The following is a 19,197-nucleotide window of genomic DNA, read 5'->3' on the forward strand; positions in this document are numbered from 1 at the left end:
TGAACTTCCCTCGCCTACACATAAAACAAAGGGAATTTTAGTAAACACATGTTTCTTGTGTCTTACAAATGTATAGAATAATTATTTTCATTCTACTACCTTGAAAAGAGGCGGTTTAGAAAGTGTTCCATAGTGACTTCTGTAGGAAGCCATTGCTACTTTTTCACACATTGTGTGTGTTAACCTTGCTTTAAGTCTGAGTAGATTATACCGTGGTCATTGAGCTTAATCTCTCTTTGCTGTTAGAAATTTACTTCACAAAATTGGGCTAAGACATTTGGAAAAACCAGAGTTGGTTTCAAAAAAAGTTTATGTAGACATTATTTTGACTGTTACACTTTTCTTTTAAAACTGCAATAATTTACATATTTGTATTGCTCTGCTTTGGAACTGTACTTACGCTTGTCTACTATTTTTAATTTTTCAATAATAAAGTAAATATTTTGTTATATGTTAGTTTCAGTGGAATTTTTATGAGAACTATTTTTTTAAATGGTTGACCCATATGGAAGATTTTGTCTTGCAGGCTTAAGGAGTCTAACGATTTCTTAATTTCTTGTGAGAATCTTTCTTTGAAATTTAAGTGAGCATTCTGTCTCCCAAGAGTCTAGATGCAGGTAATAAGATCCTGTGACTTAGTGGATGTTTATGTTTGAGTTTTAACAACTGTTCACCATCACAGGTTTGTGCCCCCTTCCAGCCTCCTCACTGTTCCCACCCCCACCCACTGTTCTGGTCTCTGTCATTGTGGTTTGCATTTCCTGCTCTAGAACTTTACATACATGTTATCATACAGTACGTGCTCACGTGCCTCTCTGGCTTTTGTCACTCCACTGGATGTTTTGAAATTCATGTTAAAACAACAGTCAGAAGTTTATTCTCCTTTTTTGCTGACTAGCAATTGCTGTCTGAATGCGTTATAACTTGTTTATTCATTCACCTGTTGATGAACATTTGAGTTGTTTCCAGGTTGGGGCTAACAGGCATGAAGCTATTATGAATTTTTTTAATTGGCTTTTAAAAGAATTTTTTAAATAGCAGTGTAACAAAATATTCAAGGTTACTTATGATTAGTATTATGAATCTCAATATTAAATTACCATTTTTATACATAATTTTTCTATATGCACAATTTTTAAAGTAATTTGTATAATTTTGTAGTAATGAAAAAATGTAAACCTAGGAAACAAAGACAGTTGTACAAAACATCAGAGGCAGAAAACAAAATTAGGGATGTTTGAGAATTGAAACCTTTAATGGGGTGCTAAGAGAATATTAATCATTCTTTGAAGTCTCTTCGCAAGTTTTAACAGTGTAAGACACATAATCGCTTTGTTTTCCAGAACAGACAAGGAGGGCCGAGAAACTCTGGTTTTGCAAAAGTACTAGAAAGTACCCAGACCGCAAAGGAAGTGGTTCTGTTTAAAGTACTTTGTGACGTTAAGGGAAATTTGTCACTTTTCTATTCCTGAATTCACTCAGCTAGACCGAACAAACAGTTGGTAAAACATAAGCCCGCCACTGCTTTATCACCTCTGTTCCTGCCCAGTTTCCAAGACTTCTTGGGAATTTTCAAACTATTTCTAAAATGATTTGCTCTCCTTCACTTTTCAGTGTCATTATAGGACGTGGAATTCTTTGCAGGTGTCTTACAGACTGGCAGTGTGTTGAGGGAGAGCGGCAGGCAGAACAATGCCCTTTTATAATTTGTAAAAAGTTAAATAGCTTTTACTTTTGGGATCCGAACTAGATAATGTCTTGGATCTATTTGCCTTGAAAATTCTATGATTTCCACGTTTAACCAGTAGGATTTGCTTGTTTGTGGTTCTCTGCATCAGTCCCATCCCAGTGGTCAGATGGCACAGACTGCCTTCCCCTCTAGAGACAAGAAATTATAGCCCCAGCCTCCCTTGCATCCAGGCAATCCCCCGCCCCACCCTTGACTGACGACACCAAGAGCCTGGGAAGGAAAGGATCCATGTTGAGAGCAGCAGTGACTTGACTGTCGACAGAGGCAACACCTGGTATCTAGATCCAGTGGGGGCCCTTGGCATCTGGTGTTGAGTAGCCATTGCTCTGTGTAAATTTGGCCATGAACCTAGTAGTTGATTAATTGCCTTCGTTGCTGCCTGATTTCCAAAACTCCTAGGTGATCTCTGCCTATTAAATAAATTTCTTTTTATCCTAGGTCAACTAATTGCTTTCTCTAGCAAGCAGCTGAGAACTCTGCCACACCTAATTTCATCCACTGGGTCCATGTTCATGTCCAATGCCCTCCTACTTTCTAAAAGTGAACAGCTGAGAACCAACGTATATCTAAACTATGCGTATACCTCATGACCACAGGGATTGCCTACTGGGGCAGCCGAAACCAAAAAGATTCTAGAAAGATGAAACCTTTTGGTAATGCAAATGTCAGTTTTTCTGGTAAGTGTTCATTGTTCACAGGTGAGGTGAGACTTTGGAGAGTTTCCCACTGTCCCCCACTAATTACAAAAAGTGCTCACAGTTTGTATCTACCAGGGTCTTGGAGGAGGTGGTCTAACAGGAACAGTGATGGGCCTAACTATAGCAGTTTAGCTCGGGGCTTGGCCTGTGTTCTCCCCAGCAATGCTAAGGGATTCCCAGCCCGGTAAGGATTTGTTGAGGGAATGAGGGACTTCCGAGGCAACATCAGGATTGCCTCTAAAAAGTCAGTAGCTACTCAACGAAAAGCCTATGGCCTTCATCCAGTGACTGGGTATGACACATTCTCTGCACACCTCCGTGCCTATTTCAGGCTTTTGCTAACTTGCATTTGTTTTGTCTCCACTTCTCCTCCAAAGCAGTGGTTCTCTGATTTTGAGTTTCATGGAGCATATATCAGTGGGCCACACACTTCAGAGTTTCTGAATTAATTGGTCAGGAGTGGGACCCAAGAATTTCCATCTAACAAATTCCCAGGTGATGCTGATGCTGCTGGTCCATCGCACACCACTGCCCCAAACCACCCATTGCCCCAGAGTTTACTTCCCCAAAGATGTGATAATGCTACTTCCTTCTGAAAGACACTTCTAGATTACCATTGCCTAGACAGTAAAAGTCCTCACAGCTCAACAGTAAAATCCTCCATCGCTTGGCTCCCACCTATTTTCCATTTTAATTCTTTCATCAAATTGGGATTTTATTTTGTGCCAGGACCTCTAGCAAGCCCTTGGAGACTTTGGGTCAAAGAGAAAAAGCCTTCAAGACTTTGTTGGTAAACTGAAAAGGATTCTGCCAATAGATTAAATAAATAAGGATAGGAAAATGTCTGTTGGATTTAGCAAGCAGGAATTCAATGAGAACAGTTTTGATGGACCTTTGGGAGCAAAAATGGATCACAATGGATGAAAGGTGTGTGTGGGGAAGTTAGTGGATTTGGGGTGTGATCTCTAATAAGTTTAGTCATAAAGTGAAGTTGAACTCAGAGAGGGGGTGTGTCCAAGGTTTTTGGTGTGTGTTTGGTTTTTAGGTTGGGAGGTACCTGAAAGTGAATAAATACTGAGAGGGCCGCTCTAGTAGAAAGGCTGACGACGGAGAAGTAGCAATAATCAAAGGCATAAAGTACTGAAGAGATGGAACAGAATAGCACACCTGGAATGGTTTGTCTTGGAAGACGTCTAGGGTCGCCTCAGGCATTGACACTGGAGAGGTCAAACTGCAGATGAATGCACTTGGGGAGATCCATTGGAGAGTAACGAGAAAGTCCCTACCTGGCTGCTTCTATTTTGTATGAGTGGGGAGGTAAAGATGGGGTGAGACGCTTAAGGAAGGGGTGAGCAGCTGCTTCGAGAGCGATGAGAGGTGCCTTGGATCCCACGGGAAGGGCTGCGGGACTGTTTAGAAGAGGTGGAGACTGAGCTTCATGACTCACCGTTGGTTGGATTGCTGTACATTTGCATTCAGATTTCATTGCTGTAAATATATGTACAGAGAAGGACTATTTTTGCAATTGGAGTAAACTAAACTGAGAGCTCTACTGAAAATAGATGAGAATCCGAAGCTTGGATAAATTTGTGGCTCCAAAAGAAAACTGACAAAACCTTACCCAACAGATGAAAGTTCAAGTGTAGGAAAAATGAGAAATATGAAAACCTACTGCAAATAGCGCATGGGAAAAATGAATTCTGAACTTAAGCAATAATTTTCAAGCAAGTGTTTTCATTCGTCCTCTCAGTAATTGTCTCAACCAGCGGAGTGGACTAAGACTGTCTTGAAGGCCAAGCTCTGGATCGGCAGAGAGATGTGGGGAAGTGTCTAACCTAGATAAAAGGAGGTTTACAGAGGCTAGTCAGTACATAGAATGTGGAAGAAAGCCAAGGTGTAGCTAAGCAGAGTTTCGGATGTGTATCTTCAAAGCAAGGAAAAGGCAATGGAAAATGAAAAGGGCTCTTCTAGCAGAAGGTGGCAACGGAGTTGAAAGTAATGAAGGCAGAAGAGGAAGTTATGATGAGCAAGGCGATTGCCGAACTGACAGATGGGAACTTGGGTTCTAACCCTCGTCTCCCCTCCTGAGCACTGTTTTACCTCTCAGCCTCTCTTCTCATCTGTAAAAAGTGGAACTGCACTTGGTAATCTTTAGGGAAATTCCAGCTCCAACCCTCTATACGGATAATGAATTCTAAGAAACCTGCGATGGAAAATCTACCCGGCCCCTGCACGAACAGCTGAGCTGAGCAAAGGACAGAAAGGAAGTGTGGTTTCATTTAAGAAACTGCGAGGTGCTTGCTTTTACAGTGCTGTTTCTGTGATCATCTGTGACAAGGAAAGACCACAGAATCAACCTGGCGGTCTTTTTCATCAGGAACTGTACACTTCTTTCTGTACTGTTTGTAGTAAGAAAAAAAGGACGATAAACCTTGACGATGTACTGCTCTCCCACATTCTTATGTCAGGAAGTATTTGGGGAGACTGTTCTCTTAGGAATAACAATCGAAGTTGGGTCGCCTACAGCACAACTCTTGAAGACTGGCTCAGACACTTCCACCTGTGCGTGGAAAATGATAAAAGTAAAGTCAGTGTGGGAATAAACTGTGTAGTAAGACATAATTTATTCAATCAGTGTAACTGTCCTTTACTCTGATACTACATCTTTCCTATTATGGGAATAAAAATTTGTTTTTCTTTTATGAAGTGATGAAAACAGAGGACAGCTTGCCTTTTTTTGTTTGTTTCATTTTGAGGCCTTGCTTGGTAAAAATTAAAACACAATCTTATGATCTTATGTTGGTGTATCAGCATTCTCCAGAGAAACAAAGAAAAAAGGCAATACAGTGTGTGGGGGGTGAGTATCTCTGTGTGTGTACGTGTGTGTGTGTCTCAGAGAGAAATTGGTTTATTATTTTAGGAAATCGGCTCACACAATTGTGCGGGCTAGCAAGTCTCAGATTTGCAGAGCAGGCTAACCAGCTGGAGATTCTGGCAGGAGATGATGCTGCAGTCTTGATTCCAAAAGCAGCCTGGAAGCAGAACCCCCGCCCTCTTCAGAGAACCTTAGTCTTTTCTCTTAAGGCCTTCAACTGATTGGATGAGGCCCACCCATATTATGGAGGGCAATATGCTTTATTAAAATCTACTGATTTAAATGTTAATCACATCTAAAAAAATACTTGCACAGCAACATCTAGACCAATGTTTGACCAAACCACTGGGGACCATTGCCTAGCCCAGTGGACATAAAATTAACCATTACAGTTGATCCCTACTTTTCATTGTATTTTAATAATCTGTGGATTTGGTGTGTCTGGAAATCACAGGTCTGGCAATACTTTATCCAGACAGCTGCCTCTGAGCAGCACCGCCCTCACCCCTCAGCTCAGTCTTCACAGTCTCCAGAGAAGGAAATGCACTAGAGTCTCTTACACTACTCTTTAAGTTTTTCCATATGTTCTAAGGGGGCTTAGAGAAACAGCTTTTCCTTATTTTTTAAATAATTGGTTGGTACAAAGGCATTTACCTAAATATCCTTTTTTCTCTTAATTGGGTGTTGGCCTTAAATTATTTGAAGACTGGGATTTATACAAAAAGGGGCATATACAACCCCTAGTAGATTCAATACCCAGGAATTTTAGATAAATTATTGAAGGTTGTTAGACTATTGAATGTTTGGTTTGTACCTCTCTTGTTCTCCTTGCTCTCTTACCTCCACCCCACAAATAACTCTCCAGAGAGTTATTTTGTATCAGAAAAAGATACCACTCAGTTTCAACCACCACCAGCCCAAAGCGCCCACTCTTGAAACAAATTTGCATAGCCCTAGGTGGTAGAAGAGTTTGGGAGACCCCCCATGACTAACTGGGACTAGACAAGCCAGCATCTGCTCCCCCTGCTAAGCTTCTCTCTTGTTGCCACACTGTTTCTCCCCAAAGCACCAGAAAACCCTGGAGCCCTGCACACTGCCGCTGCCCTACGGAGAGACTGCGGGAGCTTCCCTCACTTAACAGAAAAGAAACTCTAGGGGGAGCGGAGCTAGTGACCTGCAAAGCCACAACACCTGTGTGAACAAAGTACAAGCCAATAGACCTTCACATCCTGTGGGGCTGCTCTACTTCCCATCCAAGTATGGACGGAATTTCTGTCCCAGATGGACGCGGACTGGTCTCGTGTCTGCCAACAAAGTGGATCTTTGATACATGAAGAGCATAGGAAAGCACTAGATGTGTGGTGTGAGATACATGAAGAGCATAGGAAAGCACTAGATGTGTGGTGTGAAAAGAGCCTTTGAGACTCTCAGGGCTTTGATTTATTTGCTTTTGCTTTGTTTCATTTTAGGAGATAATGTTCTTAAACCAAAAAACCAATTTCAGCAAATTCCATTCCTAGGAAATGTCAAAGCTTGTTAATGCCCATTGCAATTACCTAGAAAAAAAGCAAACCACACACCCTGCTGGTCCTGACTGGCTCTTCGAAGCAGAGGTGCTAGAGTCACATATTACAGTCATATGTTCGAGAGACTGTGAACTGTGTGGGTGGGGCTTCCTCTGTCACCACAAAGAATGGCAACTGTGTGTAAAAAGCCCCAAATGTAATATTATATTTATTATATTATATTATATTATATTATATTATTATTACATTATATTATATTTATTATACATTTTATTTATTATATTCTGTTTCACAGAAATGGCATGCTGTACCACACCCCAGAACAAATGAGGAGAAAGCTAATGTAGCTGCACCAGCAAAGAAGCTCATTCAGAAGCCAAATTCCAATCTCACATCTAAGTGAACTTGAAATGGAAACCTAGTTAAATCTAAAGAAACTTTAGGACAAGATCTGAAACTGTTAGCTAAGTAATCCCCTTCTCAGTCATCACCTGGAACTTGATGCTCATTAGAGGTAAAAGGAGGACCTCTCCACTTACCCCGCTTGGCTTCCTGTTGTGCTAATGGACGGGAAGAGAACCAGAGACGCTGGCCAAGAGAGAGCTGGTGTCTGGGTGCAGCATGTCTGGGTGCACTTAGTTGTTCTGATCAGTCAGCTTCTGTAAAATCTCATTACTGGAGATGTTAGAAATAGCACCAGCAAATGCCCTAAGAAAACGAAAAATGCTTGTGTTACCCCTTCCCCTTTCCTTCTGGAACAATGCAGTCCAAGACCTACTAGGTGGGACAAACAACGTAGGTGTCCACAGGGTGTATGGAGTGGGGCCGCTGCTGTGGGTGTTAGAGCTGGAGCAGGAGGGGCTGACGTGGGCTGTCAGACCACCAGAAGGATAAGGGGTGCAGCGATGAAGGCATGGGAGGAGACGAGGTCCTGGATGTGGGGTGTCAGAGCCTCAGTGAGCTGAAAAGGGCATCTTTAGGGGAAAGGGGGCAAGAATGGCAATGGGAAATTGGTTACCTACACAGAGATTGATCAAGTAAGTATATTAAGGATAATGGGAGCCTGTATCTCATTCCTGAAGGAGTTACAAGTTGGAAAGGTAGAAAATTAGAATGAACCCTGTGGGTTTCAATGGAATTGAAGATAATGGAATAAATTCACAATCCTCAAGGCTGATGGATAGATGAATATAGATGCATACCCATGTAAATGTGCTTAAACTCTGCACCCGCTCACTGACGGGCTCTGGGCCAGAGACCCTGGACAAAAGCAATGAGAATCACCTGGAATGCAAATTTCAATTTCTACTGATAATGGAAAAAATAAACATTGCTAAGAGAGCCACTTAAAATAGCGTCGGGAGGCTATTGAGGAAGTGGAGCCCCTGCACGTGTTTGTGTCTCAGTTCTCAGGGCTGCTGTTAAGTTGCTAACCACCTGGCTAAGGTGGAGCCATAAACATTCTAGAGCTGAACTGTCCCGTGGACATGTATGGACTTTGCTCCCTCCTTGTGGTTTTTGTCTCTGCTATTTGCATATTGGAACTAACCAATACCCCCTGTTAACCTAGCTAGCAATCCTTCATTTGGTTGAAAAAATACTCTTTGTGGGTTTTGCCTTTATAAACCCTGCTTTTTTTCTCTCCAGAGGGTAATTTGAGTTGCTACTTGAATCTGTGTCTCTGGGATTTGAATCATTTAAAACACCAAATAAAATTTAGTTTCACATCCTCAGATCCTTATTGATTAACATTACAAATCATTCTCCACTAAATCAGGGCCCCTTGGAGAAATGATTATGTTTAGGTCTAGGGGAAGGAAAGCAGAAGTTGAGGGGGCTTTTTGTCCGCAAAAAGTACAGAAGTGAGCAAAAAATGATATGGACATGTCAGAAGAACATAGAAGCTACGCCGAAGGGGTTCCAATGGCCAAATCAGACAATTTAAGTATCAAAATAACTAGTGAATTTGTTGAATAAAACAAAAATATATGTCCACACTGATTTTTTTAATGAATAAGTTGAAAGTTTGTCAAGAGTGATGGAAGCATCACAGAATTTCAAAATGCTTCTACATATTATTTGCAAAGTGGAAAAGAAAAACTTTAAGGCTCCACCTTAATCAGGGGATCAGAGTGATACTGGAGAGTGAGGGTGAGGGTAGAGTAAACACAGGTGCGAGATTGCTGTTTTTCATAAGAAAATACAATTTTGATTTTTTTTAATGATAGACATGTATAACTGATAAAAATATTAAAATGGAAATTAATAAAAATTCATCTATGTATCCTTATTCTTATCGACTGAAAGCTAAAAAATAAGCATCAATTAAGACTATTCAGTAATAACAGTGCTTGAAATAAAAACTAAATTAAAAGGTTTTTACAAAGGGGAAAAAAATCATATAATGATCCTTAACACAAATCCTGATGCTTAGGGTTTCAAACGTCACTGTTACCGTGAACCAGTCAGTGAGTCTCTCCCATCGACCAAGATAGTGGCACAGGGGGGTTCTTACACTGAGCATGTGAAAAGCTAGCAAGATTATTGGATTAAAATCACACACACACCCCTAGTACCAGATTGGGGGTGGGACCAGGGGAAGGCAGGCAGTGTGCCATAGACGTCAGAATAGTGCAGGGAGAGGTGCCGGAACAAAGAGGCCTGTCAGTCTAGCCTGGGGAAAGAAGGAATTGGTTGGGAGGTGGACCCAGCAGAAGCACTCAAAAGGTTGGGAAGTTGATTGGCCATTTGAGAAAGCACCTGGTCCATCCCACCCCCAAGCTAATGTAATCCCAGGGGAACAAAGAAGCAGAAGCTCTCTCGTGCTCATGACTTGAACTCACACAGTACATTTACCTGTTCTCTCCATGGGCCACATGACTGCTAAGGTCACATGGCTCATGGCTTTAGGAGGGAGCCTGACATGGACAGCAGCTGGGAGCAAGCTAAGCCACCCGGATGGGGACTAAGACTGCTTAGCAGCCACCTGCGGGCTCCAAAGGACTGTGCTCTAAAATGGAGCAGGAACTGTGGACACTGGCTTTTGTCTAGGCCTTGCTGAGGACGGTTGGACTTTTTCCTTGGCAGAAAGAGGAGATGGTCTTTGAGGTGGGAGTCTGCCACTGTCCCAGGTCACACAGCACCTGAATAAAACCTCTTTCCTTTTGCTCTGGCTTTCGTGATGACAGGCAGCTGAACTCCACTTTTATTTGGTTTCATTACCAAATTGAAAGAAGTAATTCTAAAGTTAGTGAGTGCAGTTATCTTTCATTTGTAGAGTCTTGCTGGAGGGCAAGTATTGTTCTTAGTGCATCACCACATTTAACTTTCACACTGTAAGGTAAGTACAGTTACTATCCCCATTCTACAGATGAGAAGCCAAGGTACAGAGAATTTAAGAACCTACCCTACATCAGTTAAAGGGTGAAGTCAGTAGTTCAACTCTAGTACCTGTGTGTTTAATCATTGCACTGACAGTTTCCATCCTTAACTCTAACCCTTTGTCCTGTTTCTCCTCACATTTAATCAGTCATCTAAGATCTATTCACATGGTCCCCCAAACATCTCTAGGAACTCTCAGCCTCTGTAACTATCTCAACCTTCATTCTAACCCTGCTATTTAATGTCTTGGTTATCAAGGAGCCTTCTAGTTCCTCTCTGTTATGCACTGAATGTTTGTGTCCCCCCAAATTCTTATGCTGAAGCCCTAACCTCCCAATGTGATGGTATTAGGAGGTGGGGCTTTGCGAAGTAATGACACTTAGATGAGACCGTGAGAGTGACAAGGATGGACTTCGTGTCCTCGCAAAAAGAAGCGATGCCAGAGCACACATGTCTCTTTCTTCTCCCCCTCCTTCCCCTTCTCCCTGCCTGCCCCCTGTGAGTTCACAGCAACAAGGCAAACCCACGCAAGCCAGGGAGACATCCCTCACTGAGTTGGCCTGCACCTTGATCGCGGACGTCCTGGCCTGCAGAACAGTGAGAAAGGTCTGTTGTCCAGCCAGCCAGTCTAACACACTCCCTAATCCACTCTCCCTATGTCCAGACTCTCCTCATGCTGGCCCACACTCCAGGCATCTCCCAGGTTAATGTGCACAGACAGATTGACCCACGTCATCCCCTACTTTAAAATGTGTGGTGAATGCCACAGTTTCTGAGCGTGGGGTCCAAACCTCCAAACCCTGCAGGAGGGTATTCAGAGCTCTACATCACTGGACCCAATTCCTTTCACTAACTTTATCTATCACTACACTTCTCGATGACATGAACCCTCCAGCCAGTTTCATAAATACATCCTGTATGGCCCCTTCTCTTGGCCTCCATATATGCTCTCTGACTATTTCTGCAATGCCTGGCCCCACTTCTGTCTTTACCTTTTAAGACCCATGGTAACCCATGGACAAAGACAACTGTGGGGGGGGGGGGGGAAGAATTGAATGTGGGAGGTGGGGAATGGGTAGGGCAGAGGAGAGTAAGGGTGGGAAATGGGGACAACTGTAATTAAACAATAAAATATATATCCATATATACATATATACACATATGTATATATATAAAGACCCATTGTAAATGTCCAATCTTCTGAAAAGATTTTTCCAAATTTCTGTGCTCCTGAGACACTCCGCTTACAGCTCCTTTTTGGCAAGTATTGATTTAAGGTCAGTCTCGGCCAAAACCTGAAAAACGCCTCAAGGGCAAGGACAGTCCTCATCTTCCCATTCGCACTCCTTGCATATGAGCCGGTCGTTAGTAGGTGCTCATTAAATAGGTGTTGAGGGGATGAACTGACTTTATAAATGCACTCCAAATTTCCATAGCCTTTCACTTTGGCTGGAGTAGATAATTTTAACAAGGAGTGGTTTATTTTAGAGATAATCTTGCCTATCTCATTTCCCAGCCGTGCATTTTTGCTACAGTTCCATGTCATTACTGCTGCAGTGAGTCACTTGCCTGGGGAAAAGTACATGTCACGCATTTACATTTTGGCCTTAAGGGAAAATCACCTTTTTGTTTTCAGAACAGAGCAAGAGTCTTGAAAACTAAAACAGTAAGTTCAATACTGATTGTAGTCAGTGATAAAAACCTAGTGTCACTTATAAAAATGTGGTTTTTGGAGATGCTTCCTGGTCTCCCCTGGAAGTTATGCCCATTATCACCACTGATGAGGTGCCAACCTTCAAAGTCCCACCCATTTGACTTGTGCAAACAGAGCCTGTAACATACTATCTGGCCAAGATGTTTTCTTTGGGAAGGTTTTCAATTGCTAACGATATCACTGGTGACCTTCAAACTTCCACTAGAAGAAGAGGCACAACATGTGTACCAAAGGTCCCTCTGGGGCAGGACGGTGAGAGTGATGGACGGCAGAGCAGCAGAGATCAGGCACCCACAACCACCTAGACGACCTTCCTCCGTGGCAAGAGGCAGATAGTTCTTCGAAGTGCCCTGCTGCACCACTGCAGTCATGCACCTCACTGGGGAGTTTGGTCAATGACCGCCACACATACCACGGTGCTCTCACAGATGCTAAGGGAGCTGAAAAATTCCTGCCGCCTCGGATGCCGTAGCTGTTGTGACGTCATGGTGCAAGACGTCACCCAGGTGTTTGTGGTGACGCTGGTGTAAACAAACCTGCCCTGCTAGTCACATAAAATATGGCACACACAATTATGTACCCTATAGAACACTTGTAATGACAATAAACCAGCCATGTTATCTGTCCTTGTGTTTACCATACTGCACTTTCATCATTATTTTAGAGTCCGCTTTCTACTAGTAGAAAAAATTTCGCTGTAAAGCAGCGTGCTGTGTTGTGCTGGCAACAGCCTCGGTCGCATCTCTTGACTGCATCATTTTCTCTCGTGCTTGCTTTAACCTTGTGCTGTGTTGTACAGTGAGATGCAGCACAGGCTTGGGGCCTAGGAGCATCGCCTGTCCCCTACAGTCTGGGTGTGTAGTAGGCTCTACCATCCAGGTTTGGGTAAGTGCATTCTATAACGCTCACGCACAAGGAAATGCCTACCACACTGTTGCCAGAACATGCCCTCCTTGTTAGGAAGCACGTTACTATGTTTGAAGTGCAGACTACCACAGTAGAGGCGCACGTGCCCCCCACGCATACACACACTTTCTGTTTCTGAGTTCGCCGGCACAGTGGAGCACGTTTGAAACTGCAGATCAGGCTCCTTCCTGAGTCATGGCAGCGTGAGAGAAAGAGCACCAGGCTAAAAGTCAGGACGTCTGCCCAGAGGAACACGCAATAAAGGCTAACAGGGAACAAGAACAAAAATTTGCCCAACAACCCCCATGTGCTGCCAGTTGTTCTAATGATTAACGTATCTAAATGGGTCCTCTTCACACACCTTGGAGGTGGGTACAGAAGGTAAACTGAGGCACACCAAAACTGACTTGACCACCTCACGTGGTTGGTCGTAAGTGGTGGGATTTGAGACCAGACATTCTGGCTCTCAGGGTCTGGGCTCTTAGACACGAGCTCCAACATTTAGTAATTCTAGTGTCTATTTACCAAATCTACTGCTCTCGTCACCTCTCATGATTTTCCCCATTTGTTTGGGTTTTTAAGCATCAACAGATTTGCCTTGTGACCAGCCCTCATGCTAAACAGTAACTAAATGAGAGGAGAAATTATACATTGCAAACTGTCATATATTAACTAACTGGACCAGATCATAGGTGATATTTTAATTTAAAAAGTAGCAGACAATTAATAAAAGATGCTGTTTCTTCAGACATCATTCAAATGCCTGTTCACAAAGCCATCCTTGTGTTGGGTGGGGTAGATAATAAACCAACGCAGGGAGGGGGAGGGAGACACGTGTCACCCATTTACTCAGCAGTCCTGAGCCTGGTCCAATAAGATTGCCAGGCACTCCAAAAATCACAAGAAATGCCATAATAGCACAGGAGGAGGCGAGCCCTTGAAATTCTGTATGTATCATTCCACCAGCTGGGAAAAAAAAACCCTTTAAAACTGTGCATTAGTCCCAAGATAAACGTAAAACAGTATAATGGACCAAAGAATATTCCCCAAATCTTCTATGTGCTCATTGTGATGCATCAGCATATTTATAAATGCACCTAGAAAGCTAATGAATATTCTGCTAAAACCCTCCCCTAAGATTTTCACTTGCAGCAAAAAGATGAAAATCTCTCAGAACAAAGACGCAGTGTGGGCTCACTGTAGAGCATGCCCATCTTTCTCAGGCACGAACTTTTTATTCCCTCCTAAATTCTAAGAGTCCCAAGGAGACTTGCAGCCAGGGGAGCAGTCAGAAACAGCAGCTCAACCGGCCTTACCCTCCGATCCTGTCTCCAGGGCTCCCTTTTTCTCTGACTACCAGGTGAACTAACAGCAGCCCTGCCTTGGCTCACTCCCTTCCTTTAACTTTTCTAGGGAGCCAAAGCAGCCCCACCTAGGCTCTCTCTTGTTACTTCTTCTACCTTAAGTTCTTCCTTTGTTTCACTGTCCCCAGTCTTAACAAACGTATTCTCAAGATCACCTGGACTCGTGCTCTGAAATCTTTCCTACACGAACGATGTCAAGAACCCACACACTACAGGCTGGCCTGAGGCAGACCTGCTCCCAATCAGTGTCTGGCTGTTAACATTTGTTTCCACTATACATGGGGCACTCAGACCGGCTGGGTGCACTCTTGCTGCTTGGTGCTCAGTAAACTTGCAATATCATTTCCACTATACGTGTTGTCTCCCGTCTGAATTCTTCTCTTGCAACCGAGGCAAGAACAGAGGAACGTTAAGCCCATAACTCAGGTCTCTCCGCTAACACTTAGGTCATTAAAACTCCCATTTTCTAACAGGCACACAAACAGACACTGCCTATAATTCAATGACTGCACCCCATCACCTTCTGCATCCGTTCAATACCAACAAAACAAAAACTGATTCTTTTAAAAAACAGAAAATAAATCCACATCAGGATCACGGTAGACTTAACCCCTCTCATATCCAAGACTGTTTTCTCTTTGGAAAAGCTCTTAAAGCACTAAGTCAACTCAGTTGTAGCCCTTGCAATATTGAATCACCTGATGCTAACAATCAACACAAACAAATGTTCGGATATTAAACCAAGTGAGAGAAGTTGAGAGCGCAGGATCAGTCAGGCCCCTGGGAGGTTGCCAGTGCTTCACTGTCTAGCAACCTGATCTCAGCAAAAATGTCTGCTAAACTCAATTTACCTTATAATTTCACAGCTCCACTTCCACCAAGATTAAACTTCAGGATTTCATTTCTTTACCCAGAGCGGGAATGTATCGACTGCAGCTGTTCCTCAGCCAACAAGGTTTATGGGGGCAGTGAACTAGAGAGTCTATTGTGTTACTAAACCATAACCGTGCAGTAAATTACATGGAGGAAAACGGAAAGCAAATTCTGCTGAGCAGAGTGTTTTTGTTATTGTTGTTGCTTAAAGGATGACTCTACCTTCCTCTAAAGGAGCAAATAGTGAAACATTTCTTAGGAAATTGTCAGCACACTTCATCTTTATTTTGTTTTTAGTTAGTGTAGCAATAGAAGCGGCATTTGAAAGGAAGAGGTCCCACATGGGAGAGAACACTGGGGCCCTAGCAGTTGTAACTGTTACCAGGTAAACTCTGTTTCAGTGACTCTTAGCACTTTGCTTTTAAGTCCCTGGACAAACATGCCAGGGAGAGAATCAAAATCAAATGTTGCAGCCCACTCAGCTTTCTTGAAACTGCTGATTGTTGGCATCAGCATATTTTGCTCACTGGAATTCAAGTTTATCAGGGGGAGGTGATGGGGAAGCAGGAGACAGAGCAATGCCGTAAAATAGACAAAAACCTGTCATTGCCCCAATAGTGTCAAGACCAAGGGGGTTGGAGAGGTGAACCATAGTTCCTAGGGAGGCTGAGTGTTGGTCTCCCATCAAACCTATTTCTATTTCATTGTTTCAACGCCCTCCCACCCCCGGAGCTGGAGCAGAATTTTGGACATGAATGCAACAGCATTCTTGAACCAAATAGGGAAGCACAAAACTCACTAGTACCCCTGCATCTTTTGATAATGGCAAACAATTACCAACAGATCCTTATTAGTGCTGGCCAGTGTGGCTCAGTTGGTTGGAGCATCATCCCATAGACCAAAAGGTTGTGGGTTTGATTCCTGATCAGGGCACATGCCCAGGTTGCAGGTTTGATGGGAGAAGGCAACCAAAGTTTCTCTTTCACATTGATGGGTTTTTTTCCTCTCTTCCCTTCCTCTCTCTCTAAAAGTAATTTAAAAAATCTTACTAAACACTCACAAGTGTGACACTATAAAAGCAAAAAAAATAAAAAAAGAATCCATGCAAGGGGTGTTCCCTACCTTTCCACCTCATCCCCCCACTAAGTGATGGTATCATGCATCATAAGATGGTTATCAAAGTTTTAATTTGTTAGATAGAGAACCTGAGGTTCTAAGAAGTTGCTGACATTCTTATTCCTACAAAGCTTCAAAGGTTCTGTTGTAGAGGTTCTGTAAATGGAGAAGAGCTGTTCAAGGTCAAACTGCCCATTGCAGGAACTCTGGATCTTTGGGAACCTCCCTTTTGAACAAGTTCTCAGACTAAAGAAGTGGAAGGATTAAGTTTTATGCCTTATTTAGGAAAAAAAAGATCAAATTAAAATTGTTCATAAAATTAACATACTCCTGTAACTCTCAAATGTTACATGGTTTCTTTAGAAACAGATTCCCTTCCTCCCTGGAGAGTTAGGGAAGCTGTTTGCATTACAAATGACCGTCAGCAAAAATTTCCACCAGAAGACAAGGGACTCTTACTAGAAATTCAACAACTCAGAAATGTGTTAACGTCTCTGAGTTTCAGAGAAGATTCACCTTTAATTTTGCTGAGAAAACTAATTCTTGCATAAGAATGTTTTATAAAACAAGGCTTTTTCAAGGATTTTTTAGAAAAAAAAGAAAAAAGAAGAAACCACTGGAGGAGGGTGTTGAGGGCAGAATTTATGCTTCTTAATAAAAATACTAGAGAGTAGTCTGCTCATCACGGCAAATAAAACCATGTAGTCAAAACACTCGTGTCTTAAAACGGGAGAAAGCCAAGTGCCTGAAAGAAAAAATAGGAAGTAGAAGTGCGTGCTGCTCCCAATCAGTTTTTAGGCCATCTCTTACATCCCAGCATCTTAATGGGCAAGCTCTGGAAGAAACTAGAGATTTTTCCTGACTGACACATAGTGGTCCCCACTTACTCGTGGTTTCAGTTACCAGCAGCCAAACAAGGTCTGAAAATATTAAATGGAAAATTCCAGAAATATTCATCAGTTTTAAATTGTGTGCTATTCTACGTAGCAGGATGGAGCCCATCTGCCACTTCCTGGACACACCTCCGGTGCACCCCCTTTGTGAAGTCTGTCTCAGCTCCCTAGGCAGGGAGAGGAGACTCCTCCCTCAGGTTCATAGAGCCCTGTTTTGTTTTTATTTTGTGCCTGGACCCCACATTATGTTCTGTGATCCCAGTGCTTTGAAATCTAAGCATCAGTATCACACAGGCTCCACGGCACCTGACCTCTACGCAGTGAGTGCCATCTCGGGCATCACCACAACGGAGTATCGAAGTGCAAATGGTGAGTGGTTTTCCAGTGTTACTGTCCTTCCTTTGGGAGGTAAGAAATGTAGTAAAAGAATTTCTTTGAATTCCCTCACAGGCTCAAGGGAGCAAGAATTTCCAAACAACACCAGCTGAGAAGGTTAGTCTTCTCATCAGTCACAGTCCATTGACACACTGGCAGAGTCCGACCTGTTTCTGGAGCCTATCAAACATCCCCCTGGGTGAACAGATCAGGGCTAATTGGACAAAAGTGACTGAGGAATAATTCTGTTACTATACTCACCCAATTACCATGGGTCTCAAAATCTGGTCCCTGAACCTGCAACATCAGCATCACCTGGGAATTTGTGAGAAACACACAATCTCAGACTCACTGACTCAAACTCTGGGGTGGGGCCCAGCAACCTACCTTTTACCAGTCTGTCCAGGTGGTCCTGAGGGCATGAACAGCCACTGGCTTATTAGAAATGGAGGAAACACTCTTTTCTGGTTGTAAATCTACAGCTGGAGCATAGGATTAATCTGAGAATAAGCCAGAATAACAGTGTGGGAGCAGCTTTTGGAGGGAGGGCCCTGAATGGGAGGCCAAGTTCTAGCTTCTGAGAGTGAGGAGGATGCCCTGAGGCCTGTAATGGGGTCCAGCAGCTCCTTCCTCTCAAGTTCATGCTCAGTCTCAGTCACAGCTCCTGGGGGACCCCTGGGCAAAGCACGTGAGCTCTCTCAGACATTGTTTTGACAGAGAGAACAACATACTTATCCTTCTATTTCACGGATAGAATGAGCAGGCAGAAACGAGTCTGGAGCCATTTGGAGGTGGGGAGCTGTGTGGCCAGGGCCGGCCCCATGAGCCTAGACATTTCCTCATGGGCTGGCCAGCCAAATCTTACAGTGCTATTTGTAAATCGCCTTTTTAATTCTTCCACATCAGATCCTACCTGGAGACTTTTTTTTTTTTAAGTCAAGAGTAATTTGTAGTTTAGAAAGTTTTCCTGAGTGAGACTATGTTTAAGCTTCCACTTTTAGACACACGACTTCTAGCTCACCTCTCCCCACCCTCATCTCCTGCGTGGTGTCCGGGGTGACTAACCAGTGGCCACAGGCCTCTTTAAATCTGGGGGCAAGAGACAACCGTGACACGCTGTTTCTGCCAGTGTCATATCTGTCACTCTTCCAGACTTTTCCAAGGTTAAAAATGTGGGCAAATGGATTGCAAAAAAGCAAAAGAGGCAATTAAAAAATATGTGCTTGGGAAAATATTCATCTCTTGAATGTTAGTTCTTGAAGACAAAGACATTTCTCTAGTTAATTCTGCGTAGCACTCAAGTCATATTAAGTAATTTGATGCTTTGAGGACCTCATTTAAGAAACAATACAAAAATAGCTGAGGGAATATAAATTAGTGCTACTTCTGGCCAGCAAGCTGACAATGCCCATCAAAACTTAAAATCTATGTACAATGTGGGCCAAGGTTATACTTCTAGGACTTTCTCTTACAGATATACTCAAATACACAAATTGGCTCTCTCTGTTAGACAGAACAAGGGTCTCTAGGTCTAGGCAGTTCTAAATATTATTACTAAGTGTTATTCTTGCTAGGTGTTAAAATGTAGCACACTATTTTGCAGACCAGCTATAAACAGGATGAGCTTGATAGGAACCCTGCAGGATGAAAGTACCCAATTGTAAAGAAGAAATTAATGTGTAATTAACTAAATAGTGTCTCCCTGGGGGAGACAGAACTTTGGATA

This window comes from Desmodus rotundus, chromosome 2 (genome assembly GCF_022682495.2).
Source record: "Desmodus rotundus isolate HL8 chromosome 2, HLdesRot8A.1, whole genome shotgun sequence".
NCBI lineage: Eukaryota > Metazoa > Chordata > Mammalia > Chiroptera > Phyllostomidae > Desmodus > Desmodus rotundus.